Source organism: Myxine glutinosa, chromosome 2 (genome assembly GCF_964187855.1).
Source record: "Myxine glutinosa chromosome 2, kmMyxGlut1.1, whole genome shotgun sequence".
Classification (NCBI taxonomy): domain Eukaryota; kingdom Metazoa; phylum Chordata; class Myxini; order Myxiniformes; family Myxinidae; genus Myxine; species Myxine glutinosa.
In genome coordinates, this window is record NC_136262.1 from 92,944,756 (window position 1) to 92,962,112 (window position 17,357).

The following is a 17,357-nucleotide window of genomic DNA, read 5'->3' on the forward strand; positions in this document are numbered from 1 at the left end:
TGCCACCGCTGTACCGGAAGGAGATCTTGAGTTTGGCACATGAGACCCCTTGGGCCGGGCACCTGGGAGTGAACAAGACCTGTGACAGGATATTGGTACATTTTTTCTGGCCGGGACTGCGACGGGATGTGGCGGAGTTCTGCAAGTCCTGCCATTCTTGTCAGCTGGTGGGAAAGCCGAATCAAAAAATCCCACCCGCCCCGTTAAAGCCAATTCCAGCTTTTGAAGAGCCATTCAGCCGAGTCATTGTGGACTGTGTGGGCCCTTTACCCAAAACCAAAGCTGGACATCAATACTTACTGACCATCATGTGCGCATCCACCAGGTTCCCTGAGGCAGTGCCTCTGAGGAAAATAACGGTGGCAGTTATTGCAAAGGCCTTGATTAAATTTTTCACTTGGGTTGGTCTACCTAAGATCATTCAATCGGATCAGGGGTCCAATTTCATGTCCACACTGTTCCAGCAAGTGGTACACCTGTTGGGGGTGGAACAAGTAAGATCCAGCGCCTACCATCCCGAGAGCCAAGGGGCCCTGGAAAGGTTTCACCAGACTTTAAAGAATATGATCCGAACGTATTGTTTTGAATGTGCCAAGGATTGGGATGAAGGGATACCCCTATTGTTGTTTGCGGCGAGGGAGTCCGTGCAGGATTCCTTGGGATTCAGTCCGTTTGAACTGGTGTTTGGACACGCAGTGCGGGGACCGTTGAAATTGGTGAAAGAACAGTGGTTACTACAGGAGTCCCGGACACCGATGGTGGAGTATGTGTCCACAGTAAAAAACCGATTGGCAAAGGCGTGTGAGGTGGCACGACGGAACTTGAGAAGGGCCCAGGGGAAAATGAAGGAGAGACATGACAAGACCTCGCAGATAAGGAATTTCAGTCCTCAGGACCGGGTGTTAGTATTGCTGCCCGTTCCAGGTCAGCCCCTCCAGGCTAGATATTTCGGTCCTTATGCAGTGGAGGAGAGGGTGAATGAGACAGACTACGTGGTGACCACTCCCGACCGACGAAAAAAGCGACAGTTGTGTCATGTCAACCGACTGAAGAAATATCATGAGAGGGAACCGGTGGAAGACGTAGTTCCTGTCTCACCGGTCGTACCGGTGACAATGGACGGAAACGCCGGTGTGAAGTTTGATAACTTGGATGACCAGGCCTGCCCCAAATTGACGAACACCGAAGTGTTGAATCATTTGGATGAGAAGTTAGGTCATTTAACAAGGGAACAGCAAGGACAACTGTCCAGCCTAATGTTCGAATTTAAACATTTGTTCACAGATGTACCTGGTCGTACGGACTTAGTATATCATGATATTGAGGTGGGGGAGGCCACTCCAGTGAAACAACACCCCTATCGGATGAAACCGGTGAAGATGGAGTACCTTCGGAAGGAGATGCAATATATGTTGGACAATGACATCATCGAACCAAGCAACAGTGAATGGAGCTCCCCATGTGTGTTGGTTCCGAAACCCGATGGCAGCTTCCGGTGTTGTACAGATTTAAAACGGGTGAATGCAGTGACCAAGACCGACTCCTATCCGCTCCCGAGGATTGACGACTGTATTGATCGAATAGGCCCAGCTAAATTTGTTACCAAATTTGACTTGCTGAAAGGGTATTGGCAGATCCCTCTTACCGATAGAGCCAAAGAAATCTCAGCTTTGGTCACTCCGAATGGGTTATATCAGTACAAGGTCCTCCCTTTTGGGTTGAAGAACGGGCCGGCTACATTTCAACGACTGATTAATAGGCTCATTGCAGACCTGGAGGGGGTGGAGGCATATCTGGATGATGTAATCATCCACACCATGACCATGGAAGACCACATTAAGCAAATCCATGCATTTTTTCAGACGATGTCCGAGGCAGGTCTGACCATCAACTTAGCCAAGAGTGAATTTGTAAGAGCACAGGTAGTGTTCCTCGGCCATGTAGTAGGGCAGGGTCAAGTACAACCAGTGACCGCCAAGGTAGAAGCTATCGATCGCTTCCAAGTCCCAAAGGGGAAGAAAGAGCTGATGAGATTCTTAGGTATGGCGGGGTGGTACCGGCGGTTCTGTAAGAATTTTTCGGATGTGGTAGCCCCTTTAACGAGTTTGTTGAGAAAGGAGACCCCATTCGTTTGGGATGGCAAATGTCAGGCGGCCTTTGCCCATGTCAAAGCGATACTAATGAGCTCTCCGGTCCTAACCGCTCCGGACTTTCAGGCACCTTTCAAGTTGGCCGTAGATGCAAGCGATGTGGGGGCTGGAGCGGTCTTGTTACAGGAAGATGAGGATGGGGTGGACCACCCCGTGTGCTACTACTCCAAAAAGTTCAATAAACATCAGGCAAATTATGCCACCGTGGAGAAAGAGACCCTGGCTCTCCTGCTAGGGCTTCAACATTATGAGGTGTATTTAGGAATCACGTCCTTTCCCATAAAGGTCTTTATGGATCACAACCCCTTAACCTTCATTCAAAGAATGAAAAATAAAAATCAGAGGTTGATGAGATGGAGTTTGGCTTTGCAGGGGTTCAACTTGGAAATTGAACATGTACGGGGCCGTGACAATGTCGTGGCGGACGCTTTGTCCAGATTGAGTTAATCTGGGGGGGTCGAGTTATCTGGTTTGTTTCTCCAAATTGGCCGGCAAAGAAAGTTTTCGCTGGGTTCAAACTTTCTTTCTTGAAGGGGGGGAGTGTTACATATTTATGTGAATGTATGTGAATTACCATTCAGGTCTTTGCTTATCCGTGTGTATAATATTAAGGGTTGTTGTGGTTGGAGGGTCAGGAGCCCTTCTGAAATAGTGGCCGGAAACGGAAGTGACCGGAAAACGGAAGAGAAAAAGACACGAGGAAAAAGGACGGGTATTCTTCTCTTCTTCCTCGCCCCGCTCCGACGAAAGGAGGGATTGATTGAGCCGTGTGGAAAAGCGGCGTTCCCGAGCCTGTCTGGCGAGGGGAGTTACCGGGACGGATACCTGCCCGGTGGACGTCAAACTGTCGTGTGGCCATGCACCGACCCAGCGTTTGGCGCCGTTCGCGACACCGTCAAAAAAGACGCGTACGGGTCGCCCGTTGGGGCCTAACACGCCTTGCAAGCGGCGTGGGGTTTGGCTTGCTTTCCCGTACCCGCTTCGCGTGGCCACGAGGGGCTGCAGCCGGGGTGCCTGGTAGCGGTACGATACCTGCCCGGTGGAAACACGTCCACCCGGGGTTCGTTCAACCGCCCGAGTGCGGAGACGCCGACCATCATCTTGGTCAGGAGGGGCCCAGAGACATTGTGCGGGACCGAGACCAAAAGGGGGTCGTGAGTACTCACCGGGACACACATATATAAGATGGCCATCTTAATCATAGGGAATTGATTGTGGATTGAGAATTGTTGATGGTTGTGTATTGTTGATTGCTCGGGGAAAATCTCCGTGGTTGTGTCATTGAAATTGTATGGTATCATTACCATTGAAATATATCCTTGAACATCAGTTGTCTCTTGGGTGAAATTCATATGGATTGCGTGGCGAAAGCGCATATATAATACAGCTTTCTGGCGAAGTTCCTCTCACGGTCCGGGGGTCACCGAGACCAGGTATTCACCGAGGGGACCACGTAACACTTTGCACGATGGAGGATGCCCAAGCGGTGACTGATTGGCCAACTTAGAAATGTGGGTTGCCCAAGAAAGATCATGGCTGATTGCAAGACCCAAAATTTTGAGCAACTGTACTTCTTCAAGAAGATTGTAAAGAAACCTGGTGTTCACCGAATAGTTAGGGTGATGGGCTTTGGACCCTAATGTCCTGAGTTTGAATCCCGTTCAGCTGTTGAGTTAATACCAGGTGGGGTTGACTCAGCCTGTCATCCTTCCAAGATCGGTGAAATGATTACCAGGGTAAGGAGGTTGGTGGCAGGATTTTCACTCTGGCCGCCGTAAAAACACCTAATTCGGGATTGTGCTGAGGAGTCGTCCAAGGACGCGTGCTGATCCAGCGTACGCTCGCAAAAAAAAATTGTTAAGAAAGTAGATGGGAGTGTTTGCCAGACCATCCTTTCGGAGAGAGAGCGTGAGAGTGTGAGGTTTGTCAGGAATGAAAGACATATTCCAAGTGTTTAGAGCAAGATGGTGAGAGCATGTTAGTCCGGCAGCTAAGCTAAATATAGCATAACAATTGTGCATTTTGTGAGGAAAGCACCAAATTTGGCACACTAGTAGACTATCATATTATGAAAAGATCTGGATATTGGGCCATCTCAGATTCAGAGATTTGATTTTTGCAAGATTTGCAGATTTTGCAGATTTGCAAGCTGAGATTGCAACGCCAGGGACGGCCGACTCCTTCCTGCGAGCTGCCCACGTCACCCGCACAAGAAGAGCTCATCAAATCACTGCAGCGGCACTGCACATCCTGCAACACCGTGCGTATGAACGCCACTGTATGACATTTGCTGATGATGCAGAAGACCTGCCTGAGTTCGAAGACTGGTGTCACCAGAGAGGAGAAGACATTCCCAACTTTCAGTACTGGGCAACTGTGCTGGAACTAGAGATGTTGGTATTGGTCTACGTGCGTTCTCTGCAGCAGACTTCATTCACGATGTACCTTGATGCCCTGACGGAACTGGTCCCATGGTTCCATGCCTTAGACCACTCACACGATGCCAGGTGGGTCCCTGTTCACCTGAGGGACATGGTTGCACTCCCAATGAAGCACCCAGATGTAGCCAGAGAATTCAGGGCTGGCAACTTCACTGTACAGAAGACGAAGAAGGTGTTCTCTTCGATCCCAATCGACCAGGCACATGAACAGAATAACGCCTGCATCAAAGGAGATGGTGGAGCAGTCGGCCTCACTGACAACCCAAGTGCCCTGCGACGTTGGATGATTGCTGGGTCAGAAGTTGCCAGGGCCATAGAAGAGTTCCAAGATGGCCATCAACACTGGGGGAGGCGAGAGGACACACGTCATCACGACCAGACACCAAGTGTGCAGACCTCTTTCGCCAAGGATGTCTGCGCCCTTGTCAGCGTCATAGAAGAGCTTGGCAACCCCTTTGAGGAAGAGAGCATGGATCTGGTTGTCCTTGACACAAAGGAAATTGCAGGTCTTGCTGCAGTTGAGACTGTCAGAATGTGAAGAAGATTGGCCAAGAGCAGTTCCAGGCTTTCACCAGAGAATGCCTGGTGGAAAGGACCAAGCCAATTGATGATGCAATTCGTCGGAACAAGCTGAAGGTGTCATTTTGGAAAATGGCTGCCACAGCCATCAGGGGCTGAATTTGAGATGGCCCAATATCCAAATCTGTGCATAATAGGATAGTCTACTAGTGTGCCAAAGTTGGTGCTTTCCTCACAAAATGCACAATTGTTATGCTAAGTTGCCCCACTATGTAGAAAGATAACGATGGTGATCTGATCACTGATCAGTATATATGGGAAGGGTAGATGTAATAGTGTAATAATGGATCAGTGGATGTAAATACTGATTACTCACCTGCATTTATTCACCTCCCCCCCCCCCCCCCTATTCTGATTGTGGAATACTCTCCATTTGTCCTTTTTCTCACCCTCCTTATTTCAGTCTTTCAAAGTTTCTGCTCAACAACACTGCATGTGCTCATGCATGGACATTCACGATCTATTCTACACATGCTGATTCTTCCACTTTTTTGTGTTATTCCTCCTTTACTCCACCCAAACAAAGCCAAGGGAAATGTGACGCAACAAACATGGGCAGTTTCTTGGGCTGGGTTTGACGCAACAAACCAGCAGAGGCCGACATGCCTGATGTCTTAGGATCAGCATAAAACCAAGATGGCGGCCATATTATTTTGTCTGTTTCTGTGTGTCTGTTTTCTGTGTTGATCTCGATGCCATGGTGGGTGGAGTCAAGTGACAAATGTGGGTGGGGTCCTGCAGAAGTCCTACCAATGTGTGCGCGTTTCAAAAATCTACCCCCAACAAGAACCCATCTCGTCTTCAGTTGTCATACCCTTCCTCCCGTCCAAGATACACTGAATCTTTTGGTGAGGCAGTTGCCCTGAAACAACTTGCCTTCTCCTCATGGAAGGCAAATCAAATGGAAGGCAATCTCGGTTCCTTTCACAAAGCTCGGAACCAGTGTGTGTCTACCCTCAGGAGAGCCAGGAAACAATATCTCTGAACTCTCAAGACTGAACTCTCAAACCTGTCTCTCTCCTCTAAATCCTGGTGGCGTCTGGTAAAATCTGCTTCTGGTGTTTGTTCCCCCTCCATCCCCTTCCTTACCTCAAACGGCTACACAGCTGACTCCGCACGTGAAAAAGCTGAATGCCTCAACTCTGTGTTTGCCTCAAAATCTTGTGTCCCAAATCCGTCTCTCTCTGTACCCACCATACCCAGTCAAACCCAACTGCTCCTGGACTCTGTGTCCTTCCGTGGAGGTTTCCATAGATACCATAGGAGGAGAGTTTGGTGAGCAGAGCTGGGTGCCAGACCATATCGAAGGCACGAGATATGTCAAGGGAGACAACTCTGATTTCCTGTTTGGCAATGAGGACCTCCATCCATTGTTGAGACAACAGAAGCAGCATGTCCAGAGTAGAGTGTCCTGGTCTGAAACCAAATTGATGATCGGAGATCAAGCCATTGGAGAAGAGGCAGGATTTGATATCCAAAGCAATGATGGATTCCATGACTTTGCTGATAATTGGGAGCAGGCTGATTGGTCTGTAATTGCAAGGATCTGTTTTTGCACCTTTCTTATGTAAAGCGGTAATGTTGGTTGATTTCCAAGCAGATGTCAGATGACTTTGAGCAAAAGAGAGGGTGAAGAGAACAGAGAGAGGGAGTGAAAGAGCGGAAGAACAGGATTTTAGGATCCGTGGGCTGACGCCGTCAGGTCCAGTTGCAGAATCAGTGTCGAGCTTTGACAGAAACTTTTCCACCTTGGCAGGAAAGAAGGACACAAAGTCCAGGAGCAGCTGAGTATGACTGGGTACGGTGGGTGCCCAGTCACCCCTACTCCCCCTCCCCCCCCCCCCCCCCCACACACACACACACAAACACCATGGTCTGCCATTCAAAAGGGAAAAGGACGATTGCCATGTTTTTGATAAGTTCATTTCAATAAGCAGTCTTAGACATTCAGACTTTTTCCATCGGGAAGACAACACTGATGTTCTTAACAAGACGAATGCAAATCCAGACAGCTGAATGTTGGAAAGCACCTTCATTCAAATGGTGGATATAAACAGAAAAAACAAGACACAGACACGAACACAATGACATAAAGTCAGAAAATAACCAAAATAAAACAGATTATAGACTATAATAAATTAACCACATCTACCACTCAATTAAAACGGTATTCCAATCACAAACGTGCGCAGGACATGAGACGTACACACTGTGATAGCAATTTTATATATTGTGGAATTTAAACCAACACTTTTTCTATCACAAAACCATGTACAATATGTCACGTGACAACATTGGCCTTCACCGCTCTCCGAACACCACGCCCCACCCACTCCACCCTCTCCTCACTCCAGGCCCCACCCACTCCACCCTCTCCTCACTCCAGGCCCCACCCACTCCACCCTCCCCTCACTCCAGGCCCCACCCACTCCACCCTCCCCTCACTCCACGCCCCACCCACTCCACCCTCCCCTCACTCCACGCCCCACCCACCAAGCCCCTTTCACTCTCACCCACTCCTATTCCTATTCCGACACAGCACACATATCCCCAAAAAACCAAGCTCAAATCAATCTAGGAGGTCGCCATGAAGCTTAAGTGGCTTGGAGGAAAAGGCAATTTGAAGTGAAATCTCCTTTGCCTTCTCGTTACAGCCACAACCACGTCAGCAAACGGCACTGTCTGCACCTCGCTTTGCACAGCTTACCTTTAAACTGTGTGGTGAATTTGTACATTCTGGATGTGATTGTATCATGGTGAGCTATATTGTAAACTGTGTGGTGAATTTGTACATTCTGGATGTGATTGTGACATGGTGAGCTATATTGTAAACTGTGTGGTGAATTTGTACATTCTGGATGTGATTGTATCATGGTGAGCTATATTGTAAACTGTGTGGTGAATTTGTACATTCTGGATGTGATTGTGACATGGTGAGCTATATTGTAAACTGTGTGGTGAATTTGTACATTCTGGATGTGATTGTATCATGGTGAGCTATATTGTAAACTGTGTGGTGAATTTGTACATTCTGGATGTGATTGTATCATGGTGAGCTACATTGTAAACTGTGTGGTGAATTTGTACATTCTGGATGTGATTGTATCATGGTGAGCTATATTGTAAACTGTGTGGTGAATTTGTACATTCTGGATGTGATTGTAACATGGTGAGCTAGATTGTAAACTGTGTGGTGAATTTGTACATTCTGGATGTGATTGCATCATGGTGAGCTATATTGTAAACTGTGTGGTGAATTTGTACATTCTGGATGTGATTGTAAGATGATGAGCTAGATTGTAAACTGTGTGGTGAATTTGTACATTCTGGATGTGATTGTATCATGGTGAGCTATATTGTAAACTGTATGGTGAATTTATACATTCTGGATGTGATTGTGACATGGTGAGCTATATTGTAAACTGTGTGGTGAATTTGTACATTCTGGATGTGATTGTGACATGGTGAGCTAGATTGTAAACTGTGTGGTGAATTTGTACATTCTGGATGTGATTGTATCATGGTGAGCTACATTGTAAACTGTGTGGTGAATTTGTACATTCTGGATGTGATTGTAACATGGTGAGCTAGATTGTAAACTGTGTGGTGAATTTGTACATTCTGGATGTGATTGTATCATGGTGAGCTATATTGTAAACTGTGTGGTGAATTTGTACATTCTGGATGTGATTGTAACATGGTGAGCTAGATTGTAAACTGTGTGGTGAATTTGTACATTCTGGATGTGATTGTATCATGGTGAGCTATATTGTAAACTGTGTGGTGAATTTGTACATTCTGGATGTGATTGTTACATGGTGAGCTATATTGTAAACTGTGTGGTGAATTTGTACATTCTGGATGTGATTGTAACATGGTGAGCTAGATTGTAAACTGTGTGGTGAATTTGTACATTCTGGATGTGATTGTGACATGGTGAGCTATATTGTAAACTGTGTGGTGAATTTGTACATTCTGGATGTGATTGTTACATGGTGAGCTATATTGTAAACTGTGTGGTGAATTTGTACATTCTGGATGTGATTGTAACATGGTGAGCTAGATTGTAAACTGTGTGGTGAATTTGTACATTCTGGATGTGATTGTGACATGGTGAGCTAGATTGTAAACTGTGTGGTGAATTTGTACATTCTGGATGTGATTGTATCATGGTGAGCTATATTGTAAACTGTGTGGTAAATTTGCACATTCTGGATGTGATTGTATCATGGTGAGCTATATTGTAAACTGTGTGGTGAATTTGTACATTCTGGATGTGATTGTAACATGGTGAGCTAGATTGTAAACTGTGTGGTGAATTTGTACATTCTGGATGTGATTGTGACATGGTGAGCTAGATTGTAAACTGTGTGGTGAATTTGTACATTCTGGATGTGATTGTATCATGGTGAGCTATATTGTAAACTGTGTGGTGAATTTGTACATTCTGGATGTGATTGTAAGATGATGACCTAGATTGTAAACTGTGTGGTGAATTTGTACATTCTGGATGTGATTGTGACATGGGGAGCTAGATTGTAAACTGTGTGGTGAATTTGTACATTCTGGATGTGATTGTATCATGGTGAGCTATATTGTAAACTGTGTGGTGAATTTGTACATTCTGGATGTGATTGTAAGGTGGTGAGCTAGATTGTAAACTGTGTGGTGAATTTGTACATTCTGGATGTGATTGTAAGATGGTGAGCTAGATTGTAAACTGTGTGGTGAATTTGTACATTCTGGATGTGATTGTAACATGGTGAGCTAGATTGTAAACTGTGTGGTGAATTTGTACATTCTGGATGTGATTGTAACATGGTGAGCTACATTGTAAACTGTGTGGTGAATTTGTACATTCTGGATGTGATTGTAACATGGTGAGCTATATTGTAAACTGTGTGGTGAATTTGTACATTCTGGATGTGATTGTAACATGGTGAGCGAGATTGTAAACTGTGTGGTGAATTTGTACATTCTGGATGTGATGTAAGATGGTGAGCTAGAATGTAAACTGTGTGGTGAATTTATACATTCTGCATGTGAATGTAACATGGTGAGCTAGATTGTAAACTGTGTGGTGAATTTGTACATTCTGGATGTGATTGTAAGATGGTGAGCTAGATTGTAAACTGTGTGGTGAATTTGTACATTCTGGATGTGGTTGTAAGATGGTGAGCTAGATTGTAAACTGTGTGGTGAATTTGTACATTCTGGATGTGATTGTGACATGGTGAGCTAGATTGTAAACTGTGTGGTGAATTTGTACATTCTGGATGTGATTGTAACATGGTGAGCTAGATTGTAAACTGTGTGGTGAGTTTATACATTCTGGATGTGATTGTAAGATGGTGAGCTAGATTGTAAACTGTGTGGTGAATTTGTACATTCTGGATGTGATTGTAACATGGTGAGCTAGATTGTAAACTGTGCGGTGAATTTGTACATTCTGGATGTGATTGTAAGATGGTGAGCTACATTGTAAACTGTGTGGTGAGTTTATACATTCTGGATGTGATTGTAAGATGGTGAGCGATATTGTAAACTGTGTGGTGAATTTGTACATTCTGGATGTGATTGTAACATGGTGAGCTATATTGTAAACTGTGTGGTGAATTTGTACATTCTGGATGTGATTGTAAGATGGTGAGCGATATTGTAAACTGTGTGGTGAATTTGTACATTCTGGATGTGATTGTAAGATGGTGAGCTAGATTGTAAACTGTGTGGTGAATTTGTACATTCTGGATGTGATTGTAACATGGTGAGCTACATTGTAAACTGTGTGGTGAGTTTATACATTCTGGATGTGATTGTAAGATGGTGAGCGATGTTGTAAACTGTGTGGTGAATTTGTACATTCTGGATGTGATTGTATCATGGTGAGCTATATTGTAAACTGTGTGGTGAATTTGTACATTCTGGATGTGATTGTAAGATGGTGAGCGATATTGTAAACTGTGTGGTGAATTTGTACATTCTGGATGTGATTGGAACATGGTGAGCTAGATTGTAAACTGTGTGGTGAATTTGTACATTCTGGATGTGATTGTAAGATGGTGAGCTAGTTTGTAAACTGTGTGGTGAATTTGTGCATTCTGGATGTGATTGTAAGATGGTGAGCTACATTGTAAACTGTGTGGTGAATTTGTACATTCTGGATGTGATTGGAACATGGTGAGCTAGATTGTAAACTGTGTGGTGAATTTGTACATTCTGGATGTGATTGTAACATGGTGAGGTATATTGTAAACTGTGTGGGGAATTTGTGCATTCTGGATGTGATTGTAAGATGGTGAGCTACATTGCAAACTGTGTGGTGAGTTTATACATTCTGGATGTGATTGTAAGATGGTGAGCTAGATTGTAAACTGTGTGGTGAGTTTATACATTCTGGATGTGATTGTAAGATGGTGAGCTGACATTTCATTGCCTCAAGCAGGGAACCATGAGCTCATGGGGCCCAGAAGGCTAACCCCCGCTCTAGCAGGGGAAAAATGGCCTTAAAACGATCATTCATTCATTCATTGAGACATTAAACTGCATAAATTTCCATAAAAACTGGAAAAATTGAGGTATTCTAAAACTTCTGACCGGTGTTGTATATATACAGACTTGACATTTAATATGGAATATTTTTTTTGTGGGGGTGAACTTACTTTTCAAGATGTCTTAGAACCAAAAGTTCATTGGAATTATGTTGAAATTGTTCTAGATTTTGTTAATGTGACCTTTAAAAGAAACAAAAACCACATTTGACATTTCGAAGCAAATAAATTGATCCTTGAAAGTGATGTAAACTGATATCGAACTCAATTCATGGACAGTACTGTGTTAAACTTCTGTACGTTTTCCAGAATATCTCTTTATTTTGCACATTAGCCAACAAAAATTTGAACAAAAACAAAAGTTAAATTACGACTGGGATTACGGACAGTAAAATTACAGTTCAGTACTTCGTGTAACCCCCACGAGCATTCAGGAGAGCACGTACATGTTGAGGCATGCTGTTCACGAGATTTGCCAAGGTTTGGACAGGAATCGCTTGCCATGCAGTGACAATAGCCTGCTGCAATTCACGCACAGAGGTCGGCTGCTGGTCCAAGTGGTCGATTTGACGCGTTAATTCTGCCCACAAGTTCTCTATCGGATTCATATCCGGGGACATGGCAGGCCACTCCATATGCTCTACACCACGGTCAGCAAGAAGGTGTTGGATCATGCGAGCACGATGAGGCCGTGTATTGTCATCTTGGAAGACAAAGTTTCCTCGAAATGCTGCACGAGCAAATGGAAGCAATGTTTCTTCCAGAATGGCCCTGTACTTGAACTGGTTCAGGTTTCCATTCAGAACAACCATGTCAGTTTTGCCCCCTGCATGAAAAGCAGCCCAAACGGTCACCCCACCACCTCCAGCTTGGACTCTTGGCACTATACAATCTTTGTTGTAGGCTTCATGCACTTGTCTGCGCACTCAGACGTGGCCATCTTGATGATAGACCAGAAATCTAGACTCGTCACTGAAGATCACGTGATTCCAGTGTCCTGACTGCCATTGACGGTGCTCTCTGGCCCACTGCAATCGGCGCTGGTGGTGTTGTCTGGTCAGGCGTGGCTTTCTCAGGGGACGCCTGGCACGATAGCCTGCTTGAACCAGTCGTTGGTTGACTAGCCTTCTGGATACAGGCACATTTGTCAGTTGCTGCCACTCAGCCCTAAGCCGATTAGCTGACTTGGTACGGCCATTGTGGACTAACCGGTGCAGCTGGCGATCATCCCTCCTTGTGGTTCTGCGGGGACGTCCTGGCCTCGGTATTGGAGTAGGGACACCCCTCTGAGCATTTCGTTTCAGGATCTTTGACACCTGACCTTGAGTGATGCCATACTGCCGAGCAATAGCACGTTGTTTCATGCCGTAATTTCGTAAAGCCACCACTCCATGACAAACAGCATTGTCGATTTGACGGACCATCTCCAGAGGAAGCGGCAATAACTTTTGGAGACGTGCAGCAGTTGTTTTCCACTAATACAGAACGCAACAACCCTTGTATACCCGACTGTGAAGCCAATCATCAAATGCCCCTGTCCGTACATTTTGCCACGCCACCTGTGATATAATCCTGTTGTGGACTTCTTGCTGCGACAGACAATCAGTGACATGGTTCTTTTAACAAATAAATCACCAAAGTGTGAAAGAAACTCACCAGATTGATATACTGAGTTAAGAAAGTAAACCCAAGTCAAGGAAAAAAAAATATTCCATATTAAATGCCAAGTCTGTATATATATATATATATACATATATATATATATACAGTATATATATATATATATATAATATATATTATATATATATATATATATATATATATATATATATAATCCAGGGGATTCCATATAATGAGTGGATACCAGAGGTAATGTGCTATGTGGCAGATGGCACTTATCGCTCCCATTAAGGTACAGCATAGCTGGATGGGATACCTTAATGGCGGTTCACCACTGATGGTATGAAATCGAAAAGTGACTGATATATATATATATATATATATATACATATATATACATATATATATATATATACATATATATACATATATATATATATACATATATATATATATACATATATACAGTGGAACCTCGACTTACGAGTGCCCCAACTTACGAGTTTTTCGAGATACGAGCCGTCACTCTGGCAGTTTATTGCTTTGAGATGCGAGCCGAGATCCGAGTTACGAGCTTTCGCCACCCGGTCACGTGTTTATCTTGCCGTGCACGTACAGTATCTCTGTCGTATAGCGCTAATGATATATAACGCCGCCGATAATGATATGATAATTTATGATAATCTATGCAGCACGACGTGGTCCTCACGTCACACAAGGCGCCTTTGCCGGCGCAAAACGGCTCTCTCAGGGTCAAACTCGGTATCGTTTTGAGCGCACGGTTCAGACCTTCAAGACAAAGTTTATTTTGTAAAAATCGAGCAACGCGTTCAAAAGATATGACCGGTTTTGTTCGCCGGCACGTCGGCGCTCGAATCGAATCGAGTTAAAACGAACACTGCCGTTGTCGGGTCCGTCTGAGACAACCACCGGGCCTAGAACGCTGGGACCGGTCTCGTTGGATAGGCCTGGATCAGATCTCGAAACGCTGGAAGCTGCACCTCTCTGTGATAATCTTGTGGACCATGACAAGAGATCGTGCGACACGTGGTTATCATGCCGTGCAAGTACAGTATCTCTGCCGTCAACTTGTTCAGAGTGCCGGCGATAGCTCGCCTTCTCTTTGTGGAAAACACGGTGAGATCCTTAACATCCAACAACTAATGGGACGCAAACGGGGCGCCCAGTTTAGCGGTACACACATTGATGAATCACCCTGCCTGTGATTCACCCATGACAGGTTATAGCTGGGTCGGGATTCAAACCCAGGCTGGACAGTTTAGACTTTAGAGTCAAGTGTGCGTACCTCCAGTCCAGGCCATCCTGCCAACTTGTATGCTGCATACAGGTGAAATATAAAGCGCGAGATATTTTTATATATACTGTATATTTAAAAAAAAATTGGTGTGGTTTTTGGCGGGCTGGAACGGATTAATAGCATTTCAATGCATTTCAATGGGGAAATTTGATTTGAGATACGAGCAATTTGAGTTACGAGCTCGGTCACGGAACGGATTAAACTCGTAAGTCAAGGTTCCACTGTATATACATATATATACATATATATACATATATATATACATATATATATATATATATATACATATATATACATATATATATATATATATACATATATATACATATATATATTTATATATACATATATATATATATATATATATATATTTATATATATATATATGCCATTGATTTTTGTAAGACATTTTGTGGATGTTGAGGAGTTTCCTTGTTTTGATTTCCAGGTTATTGATTTCTGATTGTGGTCATTTTATTATTCCGCAGCTGTACTGGAATACTGCTATTTCAAGCTGGTTTATGGCTTTTATTTTGTTCCTTGGAGATAGGTATGTTTTCAGGATCAATTTCATTCCACGCAAGTATTCTTTGGTAATTGTTTTGCTCATTTGTTTGTGACATATTTCGTGGTCCTCTTCTACTCTGAGATATTTGTATGATACTTCCTTGTCTAGCTCCTGTGTTGTTGTATTTGTGTCAATTATTACGTTGTCCATTTTTGTTGGTCTCCCTTGTATGAATGTGCACTTAGTACACTTATCCAGGCCAAATTATATTTGAATGTCGACGGAGTACTATTTCACTAATTTATGTTGGTCTGCCAATTTTTCGTCGCTTGATGCAAAGAGTTTTAAATCATCGATGTAAAGTAGATGTGTAACCTTTGTGTCTCTTTGGATATTCTCTTATTTGATGTCAGGGTGTATCCATGTGCTAACTCATTAATCAGGTTGCTCAGTGGGTCCAGAGCCAGGCAAAACAGGAGGGGTGACAGGCTGTCTCCCTAAAAGATTCCTTGACGTATCTTCGATCTTACCTTTTGAATACTGTAATATCAATGTGGTATTCCAAAACTCTATTGCTTTCTCTATCAGTTTGATTATTTGGGGGTTGATCTAATACAATTGCCTGTTTTGTATCGTTTATAAATGTGGGACACTATCAAAAGCTTTTTTGTAGTACATCCATGCTGTGGGTAATTTTGGTCTTCTTGTATTGGAATTTTTGAGTATGGCCTTGTTTAGTAGGAGGTGGCCTATCGTTCCATAGCATCCTCTTTTACATCCCTTCTGTTCTGCCTCTGGACCTCCTTCTTGTGCTAGGTAGTGGTATATCATTTCTGGGATGATTCCTGTTAGGGGTTTGTATGTTGTTGGCAGACAAGTTATTGGTATATACTTGTGGGGCAGTTGCGTCTCCATGGTTGTGGCTTCGGGATCACCACCAGCGGGTCAAAGCGGTGAGTCCAGGTGAGACGGTGTGACGAGGAGATTATGTGCCGGCTTCTTCGACGCCACCTTGTGTGTGTGTCATGGGCACTTCGAAGAACAGTGTATCATGGACCACTGGAGAATATACAACCCTCCATGTTTTGGCTATGGAGAGAAAGAAGGACTTTATTACTATGTACTTCTAGAAATTTTAATGACTTTCATTTTCATCAAGTGAATTGTAGATATGAAGTTGTAGATTAAAATAAATTTACAGACATTGCCCAACTAACCCAAGGCAGAATAATATATATTCCTTAAGGAGTGGAGTGTATATAAACCTCCGTATCATCGATTTTGTCTTTATAAATGACTGGAAGACTTGTGACCAATGTTACGTGTTGACTACATCCACTTTGAAGTGGTTGCCAACTTCCTTGAACCAAAAAGGTAGTCAGAGCAGGGTGAGCTAAATCAAACATCGTAATTAAAACACTTCCGTGCATCGTGGCGTTTCGCTGACATTTAGATTCCGAGACAGCGACCGATTCAGAATTTTAATTCGCACTCAAAACCTCGGAGTGGCAGGATGGCCGCACAGTCATAGGGCGCGCAGGCCGAAAAGGTTTGCCTCGATTCCCAAAACAGGCACGTGTCATCACAAGCCAGTGTATAGTCCTTTCCTGTTATGCATTTTGTCTTTGAGTTACTGCGATATTCTCGATGCTTTTGAAGATTCACAATACGCATTATTTCGTTTTGCACGCTTTTCCCGGTGGAATAATCGCAGAAGTAGGTGCAGAGAAAAGTGAAAGCTGCTTTTACACGTGGGGAAACGAGGTAGAATGAGTGATCAAGACCCTATGAACAAGAGACCATCATTTCAGGGCTGTCTGGCACATAAGAAAAGACCAAAATCGCCAGTGGATATTATGCATGCAAATTCCTGCATGCGATTAAAATTTGACATGAAAAAGAGACAGGTTACTGGGTTTGTCTGCTGCTTACAATTCCAGACAATTTCCATATTTAAAAGGCATATGTTATCAACCAACATAAGTGCTTTGGAGCAGGACTTTCTATATTCTACAAGTATCAAAAAGAATTAAAAACTAAAGAATATGGGACATTAGAAATGTTTAAAACCACACGTCATAAACAAGTCGTGTTCGAAAAATAGAGGAGTTTACACAATGTGTGAAGTAACACAGATTTGCAGTTAATTCTCGACAAAGCACTCCAATCATGGTATTTTCTTTTCAATCTCCA